General features: G+C 45.1%; 1 protein-coding gene across 14 annotated transcripts in view; it reads right to left on the reverse strand.

Moving 5' to 3' along the window:
• LOC146394448 (neuroligin-4, X-linked) overlaps positions 1-18,369 on the reverse strand; it is a 401,455-nt gene extending 383,086 nt beyond the window's left edge. For 2 of the 14 annotated variants that reach the window (XM_085007085.1, XM_085007078.1), the window contains exon 1: positions 18,048-18,369. The gene's annotated coding sequence lies outside the window, so the exon portion shown is untranslated. Of the gene's footprint in view, positions 1-15,808; positions 16,289-16,962; positions 17,532-18,047 lie in introns of those variants that run through there. The other 12 variants (XM_085007089.1, XM_085007083.1, XM_085007087.1 and 9 more) reach the window with 7 other exon arrangements.
• Positions 18,370-23,893: the final 5,524 nt, after the last annotated feature.

Here is a 23,893-nt window from a genome sequence, read left to right on the forward strand (position 1 = left end):
TCCAATTCAACCCCTAGCCTGGGAACTTCCATATGCCGTGGGTACAGCCCTGAAAAGACAAGAAAAGCGGGGGGGAGGGTGCGTACCCAGGCAGGTTGGAGCATCCTGAGACAAACCAGGACACTATAACACTCCAGGCTTGTCAGATCCACAATAGGACAAACCATTATTCAAAAATATGGGGGTCACGTGTGAACTCTGTCAATGCACAAGACAGAGCATTATGCTCATGGTACTGTCAGCAAGCCCTAATCCCGACTCCTCTTCCCCTCTGCAGCCCTGGGACGTGGATCAATCATCGTAAAAAGGCACATTTCATTAAGGCACTTCCCTATTGGCCAGTCGACAGCTGTCATGGAAACCCCTCCAGGTGACCGGATGCTCAGGCACCAGCGCCTGCAAAGTGACAGACCCCCTGTTCACCTGCAAGAGAGGCTCCTGGTGCTTTTGGTCTCCAGGAGCCTTCGAGAGTCCTGAAAATTGAGGGGCTGGTAACTGTTTCTTTCCTCTGGACTCTATTTCACAGGACTAGGAAGACATCAAGAGTAATCCAATCCACCCAAGTTTGCAGAGAGGAAAAACCCGAAACTTCCCATCGTGGACAAAGCCCTCTGGGGAGCGAGGAGAGAGCATCACTGAAAAAGTTCGGTCCCTTCCTACAAACTCAGGAAGCGTAGCAATAAATGAACGAGTGCAACAAATGAACGTTTCAAAAAAAATGGAGAAGCCTTTCATTCTTACAAAGAATAATTAATTAAGCATCCGAGGAAAAGGAAGATGAGAAGCAGCTATGTTGCTTTATAGAAAAAAGAAAAAAAAAGGTTTTGGAGGTTTTCTCCCCTCTGCTTCCTCTCCTAGTTGTTTTCGTGAAAATGATTTTATCGTTTTAAGTCTCTGCTGCACAAAACGAAGAAAAGAAATAGGTTTTGAACATGAATCATATGCTTTGTTGTATTAACCTGTTTGATGATGCCTCTGATTCCTCAAGCTTTCAAAAACTGGCAGAAATAGAGATAGCTAACCCTGAAATTTCAGGTATTTCCCCTTCCTTTCAAGAACAGCGTTTAAAAGTAGTGACTAGCTATGCAGTCCAGGTGAAAAATCATAGGACTTCTGTGTGACTCGGTTTCCTTGTCTGGAAAGGAGGAAAACGAACATAATTTCCTTCTTTTCAAGTCCTCAAAAGCTGTGCTTCTAAATGATTTTCTGGTTCGATCACCAATTACCCCACCCACGATCCTTGGTATTTACTAGAAGGCTTACGCCCGTTTTCACGTTCTTGGAATTGAGTGGATAGAAATGCATCCCTTCCTGGAATCCTTGCCTCCTCTCACCTCCATCCCATAAATGGAATCAAGCCCTCCCAAAGTGCAGAGTAGCTGGTGGAATACTGTTCTTAATTTGAAGACAGGATTTGTTTTTCCTGTCAAGTAGGTTTGGGAGGAGATGAGACCAGAGGAGGAGGAGAGGGAAGGAGGGGACACAGATGTGTTCCCTCCTGACCTGGTCAGGTGAGCATCCTGGGACCAGGGAGACCCAGAAAAAGCCACTTGATCGCCCATCACCCCTAGCTATGACATGTTGCAATTCCCTGAGAAGGGCCACCCGCTGGCATCCTCAGAAAAACCAGAAGCGGCAGTGACCTTGGCTTGGGAATAGACAGACAGTTGTTTCAACACCAGCAAATCCATGGATCTGCCCCTCCCCTCTCCGCAGGAGTGACGAACCCTCCCCTGAGTTCAGCTTCCCCCTGAAGGATGCCCAGAGACCCCAGTAGGTACCAGACTGAGAGGCTGGGCTATGATGTCTCTAAATTAACAGCAAACTGGGGGCTGGGGAGGGTGGGAAGACAGAGATCACCGTTCAATATAATACGGCAAACTCTTTCCACTGCTCTTTCTCTACCTCCAGTGACACATAGAGAGAAAAAAATAAACACACGTGTGGGATGATTTAGTGATAGAACCATTAACAGTCAAGTTTTGTCAATACAAACAACACATCTGCTGATTCTGTTATGGCACCACCCCAGGCAGACCAAGGACTGTCTTTTTAAAATCTTCAGGAAGATATATTCCTGATAAAAAGTAAATTATTTATACATATATATGTATATGTGTGTGTTATATTAACACACACATGATATAAACACACATATATATGTACAAATAATTGAATTTACATACATAGAAATACATATGTGTGTGTTTATATAATTTATATGAGCAAATTATATATAGACATACATAATTTTATTTAATCGGCTGACATCTACATAAACAGGAAATCAGCTAGCTCCACGAATGCCCAACGTGTATCCTGACATTTTATACATCTATTTATGCAACTCAACAATTCATTAATTTGGATGTGATCCGACAAAACACCCCAAAACTTTTGAAATTAACACACACGCTTATTGAGGTAATTCTCATGTAATTTTGATCCATTTTCAGATCCTTAGCTATTCATCAAAGGGAGAGCTTTCCATCAGTGTAATCATCACATAAATTCATGGACATTATTTTAATCTGTGAAATCGTTTTAGCAGAATTACTGTTCAACACCTCTGCACAAATTTTCAGCGAAGCCATGTGTTAAGTACACGCTCACCCCCGGCATATGCTGCTGTTCGATTTCCATGGTGAACTTAAATTGTCGCGTGAGGAGTTCCCTGGTGGCTCAGTGGGTTAAGAATCCAACATTGTCCCTGCAGCATCTCGGGTCACTGCTGTGGCATGGGTTCAACGCCTCACCTGGAAACTTCCACACGCCACAGGGGCAGTAAAAAAAATTGTCAGGAGACGTGTGCTGAGAGGGTACTTTTCACAGGATAGGAATTCCGAATGTCTTCCATGTTCCTATTTTTGTAACAGCTTTACGGAAATGTGTTGCACCGTCCACAACGCACCCACTAGCCACCCTTTGCCCTATGGTCGGTTGGTTGGTTTGATAGTCTAACAAATTCAGATTTCTCCGCCTTTTCAGTTTTGCCATCCTAGCACCTGTGCCTCATACATCTTCTGTCCGCAGCTACCTAACCTACTCTAACTTCGTGGAACTGTTTCCTTTTCTCCTGGGTCAGCCTGATGCTTGTGTTCAGGGACAAGTTTTTTTTTTTTCTTCTTCTTCTTCTTTTCAGGGCCACACCTGTGGCATGGGCAGATTCCCAGGCTAGGGATCAAATTGCAGTTGCAGCTGCCACCCTCTACTGCCTGCGGCTCACAGGCACTGCTCAGTCCATAAGTAAGGTTTTTGCCTTGTGTCTCGTATATGCTTTTTGTTTCCAAAATGTCTTTTGCTTTTCCATGGTTCTGTTTCTCTAAGGGTACCCGTTCCCAATAATTCTCTGTACTGTGATCTAAACTATTCCAGCCTAAGCCTGGCTCCTGGGACAATGTATATACCATGTAAAAAGCAGAGCTGGCCTGCTGCCTTAGGGTTGGGACACAGATGCCCCTGGGGAATCCACTAACATAGATACCTTCTTTTCCTCAAGGCCCCTGGTTAACTCCCCGATCCTTTATTAAATCATCTCTTTGCTTATTAACCCCAGTCGCCTGCGCCATTGAAGATGCTAAAATTTAACAGCAGGCATTCTCTCCATCTGAAAATTACACAATCCTCTGCCTTCTCATAGCTCAGTTATACGGCACCAATCATCTTGCCTCTATTTTTAGAAGGTTTATGAACCCTGAATTAAGCTGTTCTCTTCCTGAACATTGGAAAAAGGACATGAGACATGACACACACACACACACACACACACACACACACACACATACCAGAAGGGAGATTCTGATGATAAAACTTCTTTGTTCTTACTTTTGAGTCGGTTCCTGTTTGGTCATGCCCATTCATCCCCCCACCCCCGCAAACACTATCGTTTTTGTGGCGGCCTTTGTCACATGGACAGTACAGAAAAGATAAACAGCTTGACCTTCTTCTCCCCCATACTCAGCCCTCAATATATGCTGAATAAACAAATGAAATGACCAAAAAAAAAAAAAAAATCGCGTCCACTTCTCCAGATGACCTTGGCAATGTAAACACACTCAAGTGCCCCTTAGATCCTTTGCGTTCTGTGTCAATAAAATATCCACAGAGGCCTTCTAGGTGATTCGACTGTTGTGGCTTGGGGACCGCTCAGGACAAAGACTCTCACCTTATGCTACTGAATGCAGCACGGCGGGACTTCTCGAGGCATTGATGTGTCTGTATTCAGGGTAAAAATTCAAGACAGGGGTATGACAGGCGGGGTTCTCCCAAATGATTTGATCCAGGCACATCTTTAAAAGAGAGAAATCCCTTCGAGAAGATGTGGTCCATGATAGACTTCTACTCTGCTCTCAGAAAGAAGGCTATCATTGCCATTTGCAGCAACACGGATGCAACTGGAGATTCTCATACAAAGTGAAGTGAGTCTGACAGGGAAAGACACAGATGCTGTGACATCCCTTCTATGTGGAAATCTAAAATAGGGCACACACAGGAACTTCTTGACAAAACAGAAAGAGACTCCCAGACATAGAAAATAATCGCAGGGTTCCCAAAGGGACAGGGTGCTAGAAGGATGAGTTAGGAGTCTGGGATTAGCAGATACACACGATTACCTATAAAGAGAGAAACAACAAGGTCCTACTCCATCGTACCGAGAACTATATTCAATATCTTGTAATAAACCATAAGAGAAAAGCATTTGAAAAGAATGTATGTGCAGGTATAACTGAATCACTTTGCTATACAGCAGACACTAACACGACATGGTAAATCAACTACCCTTGCATAAAATACATTAAAGAAAGAAAGAAAGAAAGAAAGAAAGAAAGAAAGAAAGAAAGAAAGAAAGAAAGAAAGAAAGAAGGAAGGAAGGAAGGAAGGAAGGAAGGAAGGAAGGAAGGAACGAAAGAAAGGAGAGAAAGAAAGGAGAGAAAGAAAGAAAGAAAGAAACACTGATTTGGGAGCTCTTATTAAAGACCTGAAATAGCTGAAAAGTAGAGTCTATGAGGGGTGGCAGAGTTTGAGACAAGCCTCTGTGATCTTTGAGACATCGGACATGAGTCCATCAGAACCCAAGGTACTGTTTATGCCTAAAAAAGGCTGAAATAGGGAGTTGCCAAGGTGGCGCAGCAGAAACGAATCCGACTAGGATCCATGAGGATGCAGGTTCAAACCCTGGCCTTGCCCTGTGGGTCATGGATCAGGTGTTGCGATGTGCGGTGGTGTAGGTTGTAGATGCGGCTCGGATCCCACACTGGTGTGGCTGCGGTGTGGGCCAGCAGCTGTAACTCCGATTCAACCCCCTGGCCTGGGAACCTCCATATGCCTCAGGTGCAGCCCTTAAAAAAAGAAAAACAAATGCTGACATATTTAACTATGGCTTACGGATTCGTAGAAAGACTACAGGACACAGCCATTAATTCATGAGGCTTGATCCACTCCCTGCCTTTAAAAAAACCCCCAATCTTTCAGGGGTCCTCAATTCTTTATGGAATCAAAGGCGTCTGTTTTCCCTACATCCTCACTCCCAGGATTTACAAAAATGAAAATCAAGGTTTTACCAATAGAGGGTTGGCCAGCTTTTAAAAACATAAGCAGCCGTACCCATGGGACACGGGAGGAATTCTATTACGTTGTCATGGAAAATCTCCTTTGCCATTTCATTTTGCTCTGCCTTCCCGACTCATGGAAAGAATGATCTCGCTGCTGTCATTGTTCCTTTAATCCCTTAAGGACCTCTGAGTCCTCATCACGCAGCCCAATGAAGAAAGCCAGAAAGCCGGCGGGGCAGGGGGCGGGGGGTGGGGTGGGGGGGAGGATGAAAGAAAGAATACAGAGCACATAGCAGCAAATGGGGGGGTCACGTACACATGAACTATATTCCTTAACCATTTTCTTATGAACGTTCCCACACCGGCAAAGATGTCTGAGGAGGTACATGCCTAAGGCATCTATTACCAGGACTAAGTTGACTTGCAAGCCTGCCACTTGGATGTGTGCAAGAAGAGTGATGAATACAAGAACGAGAGTCAGAAGCTATTTTCCAGAAAAAAGGTCCATCTACGTCCCTCATGGCATTTCTTTCTTGCCCATTCCTGAGGCTACCGTCTTGATCTGCTATCGTGGGCACATCCACACAAGAGACCCGGCCAACAGAATCTAGCCCACAAGGACACACAGATGTTTAGAGGGAAAGGCACCGCCTCTGCCCCTCGCCATGCCCAGGGCGGACCGCTGTAATCTGTTGGGGCTTCTGGGCACTGACATAGATTCAGGGTCTGCGTTCTGGGGGCAAAAGATGCTGCTCCATCCATCCAAGAGCCACAGCTTGACCTCATCCGCATGTTCCCACTGACACGAGGTTTCCCACTCAGTATCAATAAATGATGTTCCAGGGAGGGCTGAAAGATGCTGGTGAGCACAGCAGCATGAATAGCCCCCCAACGTCTCTTGAATGCAAAGCGGTAGTTTCTGTGGACAATTAGTGTCAATTCTGGGGACCAGCCTGCAAAGGGACTTACCACCTATGACACAACTTCTTCTGGCAAATGCACATCAAATGGTCCATGCATCCATCTATAACTATATTTGCAGTCTATCTTTACAGCAATTTTCATATGTCTATATTAATGCATTATATAGCTTAAATACTTAAGTACATTATATAATACACAATCACACTCATTATATTTTCTCTTTTTTCTTTTTTCCTTTTTAGGGCCACAGCCATGGCATATGGAGGTTCCCAGGCAAGGGGTCCAACTGGAGCTACAGCTGCCGGTCTACACCACAGCCACAGCCACATTAGATCCAAGCCATGTCTTCGAGCTATACCCCAGCTCACAGCAATGCTAGATCCTTAACCCACTGAGTAAGGCCAGGGATCGAACCCGCAGCCTCATGGTTCCTAGTCAGATTCAGTTCTGCTGCGCCATGATAGGAACTCCCTCTTTTTTTTTTTTTTTTTTGGCTGTGGCATGCAGCTGCTCGATGTGGGATCTCAGCTGGAGACCAGGGATTGAACCCAGGCTGCAGTGGTGAAAGCACCAAATACTAACCACTAGACCACCAGGAAACTCCCTACAATTATACTTATGTAATCCATTATGTAGCTAAATCAATTTTATACATTATCTATAGAAAGGCTTTCCAATGAATTTTGAAATAACGTATGTGTTGATGATAGTCTTTCTTCATCAATTACATTGTATAAAAATTGTATACAAATTATATTGTATAAAAAGTTGTATACAAATTTAATTATAGAAATGCATAGTGTATCTGTATGTAAAACAGACAACCACAGAATTTTGAAATAAAGTGTTTTGATGATAGTCTTTCTTCATCAATTACACTGCATAAAAATTGCATACAAATTATATTGTATAAAAAGTTGTATACAAATTTAATTATAGAAATGCATAGAGTGTACTATATATAAAGCGGATAATCAACAAGGACCTACTATATAGCACTGGGAACAGTACTCAATATTTTGTAGTAACTTGAAAAGAATCTGAAAAAGAATACACACAAGTATCACTGAATCCCTTTGCTGTAGACGTGAAACTAACACATCGTAAATCAACTGTACTCCAATATAAAAATGTACAGTGAATAAATATGTTATAACTATGCAAATACAATCATTAACAATAATTGCAAACATATATATTTAAATGAAAATTAGCTAGACAACGAAGCCTTTCTAGTTACGATTTGCCAATAAAACGATTTTGTGCAAGAAACAGCTTCGTGACGTCATGCCTGTCACTGTCCCGAGAACACTTGGGTCCCACGTCAGCGCAGTGTCGGGTCAGGGACCTAAGTCTATTTACCATCTATGTGCAACCCTATTTCCAAAGCATCTGCGCCCAGTGGCAAAATGACCACATGGGACAGGAAATCCCGTGGCTGCACCACTGCTGTGGCTGCCCCCACGGCTGGGGTCTGTCCCCGCTTTTCGGCAAATGCAGGTGCGTGAGTGGTCCACGCTGAGTTAGGAGGCAACGGGGCTGCGGGGTGGGGGGGGGCCCTCAGACCACAAAGACACCACGATGAGATTCTCCACTTTGGGGACGTAAGCATCCCAGAGTTTACGGAAAGTGAACCGTGGGATTGTCTGTGGGGCTGAGACGCTATTCCTTTGCTAGCCCAGAAGGTTTCACTTGCATCCATCTCTCAGCAGAGCTTTCACATGCATCTCCTACCAGGCAGATAAATGGGCTATTCTGTTGTGCCTTTTAAAAAGGAGTGTCCAGTTTGATCCTTGCACCAACTGTCAATTGCTCCCTCCCAGTATGCAACCTGGACCAAGATGGATGGGCAGGAAAGGGCAATATTTTATCACTCCTGATATGTAGTTTATTCCCTCCTAATCACAGGTGATGAGACCTCATTAGAATATGTTACTCAAATTGGAAGAGAACGCTTCAAGGATCGTTGGAGAAAAACAGATGCTTGCACCCCAACATGCACACTCACATTCTTTAAGTTTCCTTATCAACGAACACCTTCCCCTCCAATGAGGAGGCGTTGCAGATCCATCCTGGGCCATTTATGGAGTGCCTTTTTCAATATCACTTAGGCTTGGTGAACAATGGAGAGAAGAAAGGGAGAATGACCAAGGCACCAAGCACATGTTTCATTCTGATCTTGTGTTTTTTTGTTTGTTTGTTTGGATCGCATGCGTTGCCATGGCTGAGAAAAACATCTGATGCAAGAAATCGCTCTTGGTTTGTGCTGGGGGCATATGGTCATACCTACGTGTGTGAACATACAGAGACACACACAGACACACTCCACTCGTCACCACATGCCTCTGGGAGGTGAGGGCAAATGTGAGTGATGGAGAAGAGCCGTTAACAGGGACATACGTTATTTGTTTTAAAAAGGTGTTTACTCAGACACACAGATCTAGAGAACAAGCCAGTAACCAGGGCGAAGAGGGAAGCGGGGAGAGACAAGAGAGGGAATTAAGAGAAATAAATGACCTTCCTATAGGGATGGTGGAAATGAACACTGGTGCAGCCACTATGGAGCACAGTGTGAAAGTCCCCTAAAAAACTACCAAAAAAACTACTCTAAGATCCAGCAATCCCACTCCTGGGCATCTATCCAGACAAAACTCTAATTCGCAAAGATACATGCACGCCTATGTTCACAGCAGCACGAGTCACAACAGCCAGGACGTGGATGCCATGGACAGAACTGGAGAAAGATGTGGTCCAGAGACACAATGGAATACTACTCAGCCATAAAGAAGAACGAAGCAGTGCCACGTGCAGCAACATGGATGCAACCAGAGAGTCTCATATGAAGTGAAGTGAGTCAGACACAGAAAGACAAATTCCGTATGATATCGCTTCTCTGTGGAATCTCAAACAGGACACAAATGAACTTATCTAGGAAACAGAAACATATTCACAGGCATGGAAAACAAACCTATGGTTACCAAAGCAGACTGAGGGGATAAATTAGCAGTTTGGGATTCATATACACACAATACTCTATATAAAAGAGAGAAGCAACAAGGTCCTACTGTACAGCACAAGGAACCATACTCAATATCTTGTAATAACTGATAATGGAAAAGAATCTGCGAAAATATATATATAGATAGATAGATGTGAAAGGAACATATCGACAGATATATCTGAACAGCTTTGATGTACCTTAGAAACTCACACAACATAGTAAATCAACTACACTTCAATCCAAAAAAAAAAAAAAAGAGGTACTGCTATGTATAATATAGATAATCCAATATATAACGACATATCATCCAACACAGGGAAATACAGCCATGATTTCGAAATAGGTGTTCATGGAGTAGAATCTGTAAAAATCCTGAATCACTATGCTGTCACCTAAAACTCATATAATAATGTAAATCAACTCTGCTTCAATCAAGTTTTTAAAAACGTGTTTATAGTTTCCCACCCAGTGTGTTCCTAGCGCAATACTCAAGTAGGGAATGATGGGAAGCAGGATAGGCAGACAACATCCATAGGCTCTGATCTCGGCACCTGCTCCCCCCCACCCACCCAACACACACACTCCTGTTCCCCTTGACTGTTTCTGAGACCAGTCTGATGCGGCAGGCTGAGCAGCCAAAGCTGGCAGACCCTCCAGGTAACCTCACCCACACCCCTGCCACAGTTCTGACCCAAACACGGGGGAGGTTGATAAATGAAACACGAAAAATGATACCATGGGCAAATCCATCACGGCTGCAAGAATACAACCAGAGCCCTTTTCTGTGTGCCACAAAAATAAACACAGACTCCCAGGCACACCTCCCCTCATTGCCAATCACAGTGTCTTTCACCTTGATTCTTCTTCTTTTTTTTTTTTTTTTTTTAAGGGATTCAAAAGCTTCACTACATTTCTTTTCTTTTTAATGTAGACAAATCAGCATCTCAAAGAAGGGCACTTTGCAGTACCCTAGGTCTTTCTCCACCTAGCCCCTGGCCAAAATAATAATAATAATAATAAGGCACAACCAGCCAAACAAAAGCAACTTGACAGTCACCACAGGGGAAAAGGGGGAGGGATAAATTACAGTGTGGGATTTGCAGATACAGGCTACTAAGTATAAAATAAACAACAAAGACCTGCTGGATAGCACGGGAACTACCCTCAATACCTTGTAATAACCTGGAATGGAAAAGAATCTGAAAAATATCTGTAACTGTATCACTTTGCTGTACACCTGAAACTACGACAACATTGTAAATGAACTCTACTCCAATTTCAAAAAAACGGCGCATGAGCCCAGAGGAGGGATGGATTCCTGCTGTCTTTTAAGAGTCAAACAGGGGGAAATGGTGAGTTATGAATCAATAGACATACAGTTTATGTTGCACAATGTATTCCATCTCTTGAGATATAGATCATGATGGGAGATAATATGAAAACAAGAATATATACATATATATGTATGTATGTATGTATGACTGGGTCACTTTGCTGTACAGAGGAAATGGACACAGCACCGTAAATCAACTCCAAAACTTCTTTAAATGATTTTTATTTTTTCCATTATACTTGGTTTACCGTGTTCTGTCAATTTTTTACTGTACAGCAAAGTGACCCAGTCACACATACATATATATATTCTTTTTCTCACATGACCCTCCATCAGGCTCCATCATAAGTGACTAGATAAGAGTTCCCAATGGTAATCAGCAGAGTCTCATTGCTTATCCATTCCAACGGCAATCGGCGTGTGCATCTATGAACCCCCGATTCCCAGTCCATCCCACTCCTCGCCCCTGCTTGGCAACCCCAAGTCTGTTCTCCAAGTCCATGAGTAAATCCTTTTTCTAAAAAAGAAAAAAAATCCTAGAAGTACCATATGATCTGGCAATTCCACTTGGAGGTGTAAACCCAGAAGGTTTCAAAGCAGGGTCTCTAAGAGCTATTTGTACACTCATGGTCGCAGCAGCATTATTCATGATATCGAAAAGCTGAAAACCACACACACATCTGTCCATTGACAGATGACTGGATAAATAAAATGAAGTATACACATACAATGGAATATTAGTCTGACACAAATTCTGCATGAACCTTGGAGACATTATGCTAATAAATAACGCATCATTAAAAGACATTTAATGATTATCATTAAAAGACAAAAAAAAAAAAAACAAACCAGTTGAACAGGATGAAGAAGTTCTAGAGTTATGATATAATATCGTACCAACAGTCCACAGTACTTAAAACTGTGTGGCACTTAGATCTTGTGATATCTGTTTTTACCACGATGTAATAGGGTAAAGACCTATGCCTGGGATAGTAACTTCCAGAGCCCATAATGCCTTCATCATCCAATCAGGTATTAGCCTCGTGAAACCAAAATGCTCACCAGTATCAAGACACCAAATCAGGAAACTCCAATTCTGGTCCCCCAAAAGAGGGCTGGTACTGTGGCAAATCACTCTTTACAGTGCATACAGTCAATAAATACATAAAAGCACCCTCTGTACAGCACAGGGAAATGTGTGTGACTGGGTCACTGTGTGGTACAAGAGAACTGGACAAAACACTGTAAATCAACTACGCTTTCATGATAATAAAACACAGGAATTCCCGTTGTGGTACAGCGGAATCGAATCTGACTAGGAACCATAAGGTGGAGGGTTCAATCCCTGGCCTCGCTCAGTGGGTTAAGGATCCGGTCTTGCCACGAGCTGTAGGTCACAGATGCAGCTTGGATCCTGTGTTGCTGTGGCTGTGGGGTAGGCCAGCAGCTGTAGCTCCAACAACCCCTAGTCTGGGAACTTCCATATGCCATGGGTGCGGCCCTAAAAAAAACGATTGATCCATCAGTCCATCAATCAATACCAAAAAAATAAAAATAAATAAATAAAAGCACCCAAACAAAACTCAACGTTCTTTCCCCTCATTTCCAAAGAAGCTGTAAAAGCACAAGCCATCTCATTATATACCCTCCGGAAAGAAAGACGCATTCCCGCGAGGTCCTGCTCGGTTTTTTCCCCCGTCACTTTTCTCTCTCTCTCTCTCTCTCTCTCTCTCTCTCTCTCTCTCTCTCTCTCTCTCTCTCTCTCTCTCTCTCTCTCTCTCTCTCTCTCTCTCTCTTTTTCTGTTTTTCATCAATTCAATACAAATTCACCTCACTCTATATTTTGGTCTGTATTTCTGTCAGGTACCACTTCGGGGGGCGGGGGGAGGGAGGCGGGTTGGACCAGAGAAGAGGCTCATTCTGGAAACTGATTTGCTGCAGCAGGTGGCGCGCAGGGGTTCCGCACACACCTGGGACAGGTGAGCCCAACAGCGAAGGTCTGAAGTGAGGTGGCTTGGCTCTTCTCCCTCTGTGTGCGGATCGTATGAGCCTTTGACTGCGCTTTGGTGTCGCAGATTCGCCACAGCACGGAATTCTTCTAGCTATGCACTCAAAGCCTGGGAATGGCCAACTTCAAAATTCTAGGCGGTACCACGTTTCCCCCCCCCACCCCCGGCCCTCCCTTAATCATCGGTGCCACTCTGCCCCTCCCCAAGAATAATGAGGAAGAGTTTCCCATCGTGCCATTCTTTAAGCAAAGAACAGAAGAGGCTTTGAAAGGCCCCATGTAGCTTGTTTAGAGAAAAATGAAAAAACTGGAAAATATTCACGGAGTGAATGGCCCATGAATAGTAGCAGCCCACAACAGATGACCTAATTGCCTGAAACCACGTGGCCTCAATTTTGTGCATCTCTCTGCCTCTCCTTAACTGAGCAAAAGCTGAATATGTGATGTGAACCTGGGGGCTGACAAGTTTAAGAAATCAGTTGTTGCTACACCGAAGTCAGAGTCTGCATTTTTTTTTTAACCTAATTAAACGGAAGAGGAAGTGTCTCTTCTGAAAAGATGCAATATCCAGAACTTTTTTTTTGTTTTAAACTGGGCAACTGATTGAAGTGAAACCCTGAACATAGTTTCATCATCTGGGAATAAAACGTATGCTCGTAAGCGTTGAGAACATAGAAAGAATACATTTCTGGTTTAGATATTAAAAAATATGTTCCTTGCACTTCACTCTCACATATAAAAAACCAGCTCTCACCGAGTTTGGAATTTAAATGTTTGAACCAGAGGAGCTTGTCTTCAGAGTGAGGGCTTTAAAAGACTTTAAATATTTTCATATGGTCGTTTCATTTGAACCACATAAATTTGGTCAAGAAGTTGCCCTGCTGACAATACCCAGCCAGGTAATGAAGGTTTATAATACAGAGCACCAATTAAAACCTAAGAACAGTAAACCCAGGCCAGATCCCATCCACTTGACTATTTACTTTTGTGAGAACCTTCTCTGGGTTTGTTTGTTTGTTTTTGTTTTTTTTTTTCTTTTTTCTTTTTTTTTTTTTTTTTTGCTGGGGTCCAGGCATAAAAGCACCATATGATAAAGGTTCCTAAAGACATCCTTGGACATTCAGAAAGCAACTGAGTGTGTACAGAAACACTCTCATCTTTGTCCGGTGACCAGAAGCTTTCCACAAATTACTACAAAGAGAAAAACGAAAAGGCCGAGTTCAGAAATAAAGAAAAAAAAAACCGTAGACTTATTGTCTATATTTCAGGCGAAAAAAAAAAATGAACTTTTGAATTTATTCACTTGTAAATGTAAGAGCATGGACGGCTATACCTGCTTTATCCACATTCCGTGGGAACCAGTTCCTGACCAGGTATCTTATCTCTTCTTAGACTTGGGTAAAAATTAGCTGGACGGCTGGTTACAGGGCCAAATGTGTATCCAGCATGCTTTCATTTGGGAAAGGAAAAAAAAAAAAGAATACAAAGGAAAGCAACAATTCTTCCACCCGAGAAAAATATGTCAAAACACCTCGAAAATGGCATCAAAGCACAGTCATTATTAATGAAAGTGCAATGATCATTAACTCCCTGCTCGAAATCATTGTGGTTTCCAAAAAATTCAACCTGTCATTTTCATCCAGTGATTTAAAACTGATGAAGTAATTTTCCACTTGCTCCATTCTGGCCCTGACTATTTTCTTACCTGTCAAGGAAAATAGTCTTTAAAATAGCCGTTATGGATACAAATCCTTGGGTAACAGAATACTATGTATTTAATCTGGAAAAAAATAAATATTTGCAGAGGCTTTCCGTGAGATTCTCATGTTCTTCATTTAGGGACACATTAAAAAAAAATTCAGATGTTATTATCTGGAAAGAAGGGGTGAATGCAACCATGTGCTATCAGCCCCCCCAACACACACACACACACACACACACACACATACACAAACACAGAGTTCAACAGTCAGCTTCTGCTGCAGCCACACAGGGAAATAGACCCTGGCGACTGTCAGGGTGGCTCTTAACCTCTTCCCACCACCAACTGAAGGCAGAAAATATAATTTCCCACTCCCCTCATCTGACTCCACAAAAATACAGATCTCTGTGCCATGAGATCACTTCTCCAACCTCTGGCATCCTCTAGGAAAAACACGAAGCCTCTCCTTCAAACCGGGCAGCTCTCAGAGCAGCTGAGGTTGCTTTGTTCTGATAGAAAGTCAGGTCTCGACGCCCTGGTCATTTAATTTCTCGCTGAAGTAGCTACCTCCCAGACAAGGTCTCAGGGATGTACTTCCGTGTTGCCTGCAGAAGCCTACATACACAAACTGCAAATTCTTTCCATCAGGATAACTTAAGTCTCCCCAAACTTTCTTATTTTCTCTCTCTCCCCCACCCCCTTTCTTTTTTCTCTGCGTCTCATCCCTCCAACCATGCTAAGTGCCGACTCCCGAAAACGAAGCCAGCTTGCACCACCTCGCATTAGGAAACATGCAACGCGTTGTGGGTACGGAAGCCGGACCAGCAGGTGGATCCCTTCAAATAGCATAGGATATGAACACAGAAAGCCGATTCCCCCAACTGACCAAATAGGGGGGGAAAAAAAGAAAGAAAGAAAGAAAAAAAATCCAGTCAAATCAAAAATGAAAGGAAGAATCCACACTACCACCTTGTGGACTCTGCTCGCAAGAACAGCACCTGCTCAGTTCCATAACCCCCATCCGACAACCCTCACCCCCAAATTCTTAAGTTGGGTCCAAATGACAGATTGGGATCCGCGGTCCTGGTTACCCCAGACTCGCCCAGGCTCTGCGCTCAATTCGCCGCGCGCGCACCGAGCGCGGGCGCGAGCGGCCACCGCGGCACGAGGCGGGAGCCACCCCACCGCCACCCCCTGGACCCCGACGCTGCCTCCCGCACCCCCCTCCCCCCCCCGCCAGCCCCGAAAGGACAGCCCAATGGCTTCAAAAATAAAAAGAGGCCCACACCTGAGAGTCGGTTCAGAGGCAGGAGTCAGAGAAGAGGAAAGCCGCAGCCAAGAAAAAAAAAAAAAAAAAAAAGCCCGCTGGGAAAGGGGCGGGGGGATGCAGAGGACGTCCTCCGGGCGCCCCTCGCCCTCCGAAAGGGACATCCGTTTCCAGGGTGGCCACGGGGATGCGGGGTGGGAGTGACCCCCCGCTCCCGCCCCCGCCGCTCCGGGAAGAAAGGGTGCTGTGTCTGGCGGCGTGCGGGCACCGGAATGGTGCGCCCGGGCCCAGGACTGCGCGGGGCCCCGGGCCCGGATCTGGGGGCGCAAAGCCTCGGGGACCGCCCCGGACACCCGCGCGGAGAACCGAGCCCACGGGTTCTCCGAGGGTCGAAAGATCCCAGGCAGGCTGAGGGGCGGGGGGGGGGGGAAAGAGGGGGCGTCTGGGAGACTGAAGGATGCCTGCGCGCCCTGAGGAGGCGGCGGGCGTCCTGGAGAGCCTGAGGGGGAGGGGACAGGCAGGGGGTGGGGGAGGTGGAGGCGGGGACCTCCGCCTCGTCTCCCGCCGCAAGTGCCCCCACCCCCCGCTTCAGCTGCAGCCGGGCGACACATTCCCCCCCCCCTTCACCCCCCAGCCCGCAGGTCAGGCCACACGAGTGCGAGCGCAGGCCAGGGGCGCCTCCGCCGAGGCCTTGGGGAGGGGGCGGGACTCAAGTTCACTCGCTTTTCCAAGCTCTCACAGACCCTTGCCCACCTCCAGTGCCCCCTGCCCCCGCCCCCAGGCTGCGGGCTAGCCGAATCTCCGCCACCAGTTCCGCCCGCTGGATTGGGAGGGGGTCAGGCCGAGCTGCGCGGGAAGATCTAGGGGCGGGGGTTGGGGGGGGGGGGTCAGGATGAAATCGGCTGGGGAAGCGGGGACGGGGGGATAGGCGGGATTTGAAGCGCGGGACAGCGAAGAGCTTTGGAATGGGGGGGCGGTTGTCTATTACGTCGCCCAAGGCTACTGGGGTGGTCCGCGTATTGGAACCGACTCCCCAGACCCCCGCCCCCACCTCGGGCAAGAGCACTGGCCCTCGGTGCACCCCGCGGATTGTGCTCCTGGGAACAGGGGCGATGGCTTCCGCACCCCCGAGACCCTGGCTGGGCTGCCCGGAGCCTGTCCCCGCAGCTACCAACTTTTGTGGTCCTCCAGAAGAGCAGGCAGCTCGGGGACGGCGCTCCGGCGGCAGCTGCGTGCCCCTCGCCGAGGTCCAGGCCAGATCCAAAGGCTCGAGAAGAAGCGGAACCACCAGCTGCCCCCCTCCCAGCCCCCCACCTTCCGCCGCCTGCCTTCCCCCAACCCACACGCACGCGAAAGGGGAGGGGGGGCGCAGGGAGCCCGCTCCCCAGCTTTGCAAGAAACAGCGCTAAGCTACCGTCGTTTCGTCTTCACCTGGGGTCTCTGGCGCGCCCGGGTCGCTCCCCAGCAAAGCCCAGCCAGGTCCTAATCAATCACGTGCGTTATTTCGTGCATCACACAAGCCGTCATCTTATCCAAGGCCAGCAGAGGCAGGAGGGGAAAAAAAAAAATCGCTTAACGCAAACCCGGCCAAGCCTGTTTTCCTTTTTTTTTCTCTGGTTAACCCAAAAAATGCACCCCGGGAGGTGGTAGCTGACAGTTTCCTTAAAGAAGAAGGAGGAGAAAAAAGCCCGTGGTTGCTCACACTTTCCAGAAGTCCTTCAGCCTTCCTCTCCAGTCTCGCTTTGCAGAGAACTGGCGCTTTGCTCTTTCTCTCCCTGTACTGCAGATACATTTTTTTTTCCCCTCCTCTCCTCGCCACACTCTTCTGTTTATTTGTATGTAACACAGCGCTACTTTGTAAACACATCACACACGGCCCCAGAGCCGTTCAAACAGCTGATTGCAGCAAAATGCTTCCGAACCACCGTGGTCCCGAATCTTTTTTTAAGTCAAAAGAAAAAAAAAAAATGTAATGTTTCTGTGGAGACGGGCACGAAAGCTTGCACAGGACACGCCGTACATATATGTCCACACACTCCCACACCTAAGAAATGGGGCGACAGATGGAAAAAAGTCCATCTATCCAAATTTTCAAAATTAAAAAAAAAATTTTTTAACGTCGGATGAATTGAACCGCAAACGTTAGCAGTCAGGCTTATCATCTTCGGCGGGGGAGCACACACAAGTCAAAATGTTAAAAAAAAAAATAAGCCTTTATAAAAAAAAATAACCCAGAGACACATCCTAAAACGGCACCTACCTTAGCCGTGGAAGAGCGGCTTCGACTGTTCAGTGTTCTTTTTATATATCCAGATTATTCTAGCGAACCCTGGCCGAAGGTATGATTCAGGAGGATGTGCTGGGGCGCCTCGGCTTTCTCGAATCCCAACCGGATTTGAGCCCCCGAAGGCATGTGAGGATGGATCACTAACGCGGCCGTTTGGAGGAAATTCGTTGTTTGTGTCGTAAATAGTCTTATGGGGAGGGAGAAACGGGAACACGGAGCACGAAGGGCAGCGTGAGGTCTGAATAAAAGCTCTGTATGGAGAGACAGAGACCGGTCTGCAAGAAAAAGAGAGATTGAAGCGAGAGGTCCTGATGGCTCCCAGCTCCCCCTCTGCTATTGGACCAAACTGAATGAAATTTACAAAGCCAGCAGCCAATGGATCTCCGCAGTCGGCCCCATCACTACAGAAACCACATCCACAGCTACAAGCGAATGCAAAGAGCAGCTAATCCCCAGTGCAAACCAGCTGGCACCGAGCGATGCCCGGTGCTGGTGCCGGTGCCGGGTGCCGGGGTGGTGGAACAGGTGAGCGCGTCTCACGGGGCCGCCGCCGTGCCAGAAGCGCACAAGGAAGCTTCCCTTCCCTGCCCGCTCCAGATAGCCTTCAGAGACACCAAACACGCTACCGTATTTGCAAACATCTTAACTCTTGCAGGCCATGCTGTCCCAGAGAGAGTGCCAGCAGTGTGAGCTATTCCCAGGAGTCAGGCTGAAAAATGTGTTACTGTTGCTGGATGTTATTGTGCCTGTATTGGAAGCAATGACATACATATATAATGCGGCATATAATATATATGAGATAGCTATGTAGGCAGCAAAATTAGAATGAAGATCTGTAAAGGACAGAAGCTTTTTTATGTCGAGGTGATGGGTTAACGCCTTTGGGGGTTTGTGTCTTATTCGGTAATGATTTCCTCCGCCCGCCCCCCCCCCCGCTGACCCCCTTGGCACGTGGAAGTTCCCTGGGCCAAGGCTCGAACCAGCCACAGCAGCTACCCCAGCCACGGCAGTGACAATGCCAGATCCTTAACCCACTGCGCCCCAAAGGAGCTTTCTATATAGTAATGATTTTGCAGAATTAAGTACTAGACATTGCTAGCATCTGCCAGTTATTTTGAAACAACCTCCCTTGGAGTTCCCATCGTGGCTCAATGGGTTAAGAACCTGATGCAGTCTCTGCCTCTTTGAGGATGTGGGTTCCATACCTGGCCTCACTCAGTGGGTTAAGGATCCAACGTTTTTGCAAACTGCAGTGTAGGTTGCAGATGCAGCTCTGGTCTGGCGTTGCTGTGGCATAGTCCAGCTGCTGCAGCTCCAATTAGACCCCTAGACTGGGAACTTCCATATGTTTCAGGTGTGGCCCTAAAAAGAGAAAAAAACAAAAGAAAAAAGAAATACCTTCTCTTCAATGTGGGGAATCCAGAAAATCATCTTTCCCAGCCTGCTTCAAGTTGAGTGCTGTGACCTGGTATTTTTCATTGGGTTTAGAGGGATCTGGCTCTCTGTTGGGCCATGTCTGAAGTTCCTTGCTCATAAATCAGGGAAGGTTATATAGTGTGGCAATCTGAACACTGATTCTCTTGTTCAAGTTGCCTCTGACCTTAGGTGTGTGTTTAAAGGCTTTGCCTGGGTCTCAGCCTCTGCAATATGAAGCAGATAAAAGGAATCACTCGCAATATCTTTGAGATATCATATTTGATGCAGGACTAGACATGCAAGAAGCTCTAAATAAATATTTGCTTTTCTCCACATTATTTCACAGGCCTAGGAATTTCTTTATGGATGGAAAAAACATAACATCTCTTATCCATTAGGCATCCTCAGAGTTGCTTCTGCATTTAGGCAGCAAAGGTACGCATCCAGCCTGCTGTAATTACTTGGGGTGAGAGCATAATTAGGGATTCCTCAGAAGTTTTGAGAGAGGGAGTCTTGGGGAACATAGGGAATAGGGTGAACACCGATTTAGGGTACCTAGTTTCAGATCAAGGGTCTTATCCTTGCTTGCTTGAACCGGTAGGAAAAGTCTGTTAGGTTTTGTGAAAGTTAGGGACTAGATATATTAAACAGTGATTAAAGTAGTTTTCTTTGGGGTTCCTTGGGATGATTAAATGGATAATATGCATGAAAACACCATTTATGATAGAACACTGTAAACCAACTATAATGGAAAAAAATAAAAATCATTAAAAAAAAGAAAACTTTACCAAAAAGATGCATGTGTGAGTGTGTGTGTGTGTGTATCATACATATAGATATAAAGACCTATTTTAATCACTGTTATAGATACAATATACATACATAAAATTGATACATATCTAATAATAGAAGAAACATATATGTCACATAAATATATATCTTTCTTCTATCATTGAATAGATATTTAAGATCTGGTAACATAACTGGAAGTTCCCTTGTGGCTCAGCAGGTTAAGGATCTGGCATTGTCACTGTTGTGTCTCAGGTCACTGCTATGACACAGGTTTTGATCCCTGGCCCAGGAACTTCCATATGCATTTGGCACTGCCAAAAAAATAAAATAAAATAAGATCCAGTAACATAATAGCATGGCTAGTAAATATAGCTTTTCCCCCAAATTAGGGACACATATCGTTACAGATACAAAGATATAGAAATAGAGAGATAGATATAAACATATATTCTTCCCCAAGTAGAATTTTTTTTTTTTTTGTCTTTTGTCTTTTTGTCTTTTGTTGTTGTTGTTGTTGTTGTTGCTATTTCTTGGGCCACTCCCGCGGCATATGGAGGTTCCCAGGCTAGGGGTTGAATCGGAGCTATAGCCACCGGCCTACGCCAGAGCCACAGCAACGCGGGATCCGAGCCGCGTCTGCAACCTACACCACAGCTCGCGGCAACGCCGGATCGTTAACCCACTGAGCAAGGGCAGGGACCGAACCCGCAACCTCATGGTTCCTAGTCGGATTCGTTAACCACTGCGCCACGACGGGAACTCCTCCCCAAGTAGAATTTAAAAGCAGAACCTCAAGTTGAACACAGTAATTCCTAGCATGCCGGAACATCGTAGGATTGACCAAGAAAGTGCGAATTGATTTATAAATGTCTCAAGTATCTGTTGAGCACAAGCATAATCCTAAACACGGAAAAATGCATTTGTGAGTAATGCATATCCATTTATTTATTTATCTTTGGCCGCACCCTTGGCATGCGCAAGTTCCCAGGTCAGGGATGGAACCTGTGCTACAGCAGCAACCCGAGCTGCTGCAGTGACAACACTAGATACTTAACTCGCTGCCTCACAAAAGAATTCCACCTCCATTTATTTCTGAAGAAGCATACAGTCTAGTGGAGAAGGGAGCCAAAAGCATCAGAAGGGGAAAAAAAAAAAAAGATGACCAGAAGGTATGAAAATACCAATGACTTATGACATCGTAGGATTCCTGGAGGTAGGCGTGATGAGGAAAGGCTCTTCAGAGAAAGAGTGCTCTCAGCAGAGAAGGGAATAGAACAGAGAATACACCTGGCTCCACATTGAATCCATGCCTTCAGCTCTAATCCCTGTGCTCTGCTGCTTGAGTTGAGTCATGGGGGCTCCACAGCTTTTGTAAAAAAAAAAAAAAAATGTTGCCTCCAGTCTGAAAGAGACACATGGTTGGTTCTCTGGGCTCTGCCTTTCAGCCTTGACCTTTAAAGGTAGAATAAAAAGTTGCATACACTTTGTCTTGTTGGAGGGTAATGGGAACAATGTGACCAGACCTAGCTGGACAGCTGCAATAAAGGCACCAGGAAGTTTGCAACAACCAGCCACACTCTGTCCCCCTTTTTGTATGAAAGAAGCCTGGATTCTAATTCGGCGAAGCCGGTTCTTGAGGACAACGCTCAGTCTGCTGTCTTTCCGAATAAAGTCACTCTTCCTTGCCCTACCACCTCGGCTCTCGATTTATTGTCCTGCCACGTGGCGAGCAGTACAAGCTTGGTAACAGAATGATAAAGAACCCTGGATCAGGTGCAGAAGTTGAGAAAAAAAAAGCTATGGAAACAGTCTGAATAAAGGCATAGCAGCAACAACGTGTGTGGGGTGGAGTTTGGGATGTATAGGGTTTGATATTCATATCGAATGTGAAAAGAAGAGAGGATAAGAGGGTGATAAATTCTTCCAGGATCTTGAATACCATACTGAATAGGTGGAATTTATTCCATAGGCAGTGGGTTACCAATGGCGCAGCAGGTTAAGGATCTGGCATTGTCATGGCAGCGGCTCGGGTTATGGCTATGCCGCAGGTTCCATCCCTGGTCCAGGGAACTTCCACATCCTATGGGTGCAGCCATAAAAGAAAATTCCATTCTTAATTTATATATACTCCAAAGTTCCTGAGAAACTCTGTCCTTTCAATGACACAAAGTAAACTTCAGACAAGTTCAACTGGGATTATCATGAATTCCAAACCTACGTCTTTCCCTTAAATGAGGTTGTCTCATACTAGTTTAATGCATGCACCTTTTCATATTTGTAAATAGGGTTATAGAAATTTAGGTGAGAAGTGACAGAGATGGTCCCCCTTGGTTACGTCAGTGAAGTGTTTTATAAGGTTAACAAACCCTTTGCCGTGGGTGCGCCCAAAATAAATCAAGAAAAAAGTTTTAAAGGCAGATGCTCACATTCAAATTCTCTAAGGAGAAGGGTGTGCACTCCCGCAATCCAATTTTTGCCTCTGAGAAATCAAAAAAAAAAAAAAAAAAAATCCTCTTGGTTGGGAGCCTGCTCTCGGTGGCTTTGTTCTCCTGTTATCTTAAACCCCCAAACGACCATCAATTTTGCAAGGGGTGTACTCTGTTGCAGAGATGCTCTGACTTTCCATCTGGTTTTTAAAAGTGCTTTTCCTAGTTCTCATTTCATCTCTGGACATGATTAGCCTAAGTGACTTTTAAATGGCCCTGAGTGTTAAACATGACTCAGTCTCCTGAATTTCACGGAATTCATGGAGGCTGAGAACCCCTTTTGCTTGTGCTCGCGTATGAAAACTAAGGACACTGGATCCCAAATCTGTGGCCCCAAATACAGTTCTTTGGGTGAGGTGGGGGGGGGGGCACACCCAAGGCATGCAGAAGTTCATGGGCCAGGGATCAAATCCGACGCAGAGCTGTAACCAGAGCCACAGCAGTGACAACACCCAAGCTTTAACCCACGGAGCCACCAGGAAACTCTGAGTTCACTTTTCTATGACATTTTGCAGCAACTTTTCCATGTAATTGCCTAAGACTTTATAAACTTCCTATCTCCGGGGTACTTGAAATTACACACACACACACACACACACACACACAGCTATACATACACATGCATATATATATATACATATATATACACATATATGTGTGTGTGTATATATTCAGGCACACATACACACATATATACATATAATACATAAGGTATATGATAAATACAAATAGCGAGGGTTTACATATTTATATAAATGCAATATATATATCTACACACACATGTTCAGGCATATAGACATATACTCACACATATATAAAGTATATAATAAATACATATAGAGAAGGGGGTTATATATTATAATAGGTTATATAAAATATACATTTGTAGATAACATTTATAATTTATATATGGGATATAAATGCTATATGGTATATATAACATATATATATATATATATTATATAATCATCAGGCACATCTTGGAGATATTGAGCTAAATTCCAGATCCCCAAAATAAAGTGAGTCCCACACATGTTTTGGTTTCCCAGTCCATACAAAATTATGTGTTCTCAAGACTGTAGCCTATGTAGTGTGTGATAGCGTTATGTCTAGAAAAGCCAAGTA

Source organism: Sus scrofa, chromosome X (genome assembly GCF_054392235.1).
Source record: "Sus scrofa isolate SSC_HxYL_T2T_F1_AM1 chromosome X, Sscrofa_HxYL_maternal_Yorkshire_Landrace_v2.0, whole genome shotgun sequence".
Lineage (NCBI taxonomy): Eukaryota > Metazoa > Chordata > Mammalia > Artiodactyla > Suidae > Sus > Sus scrofa.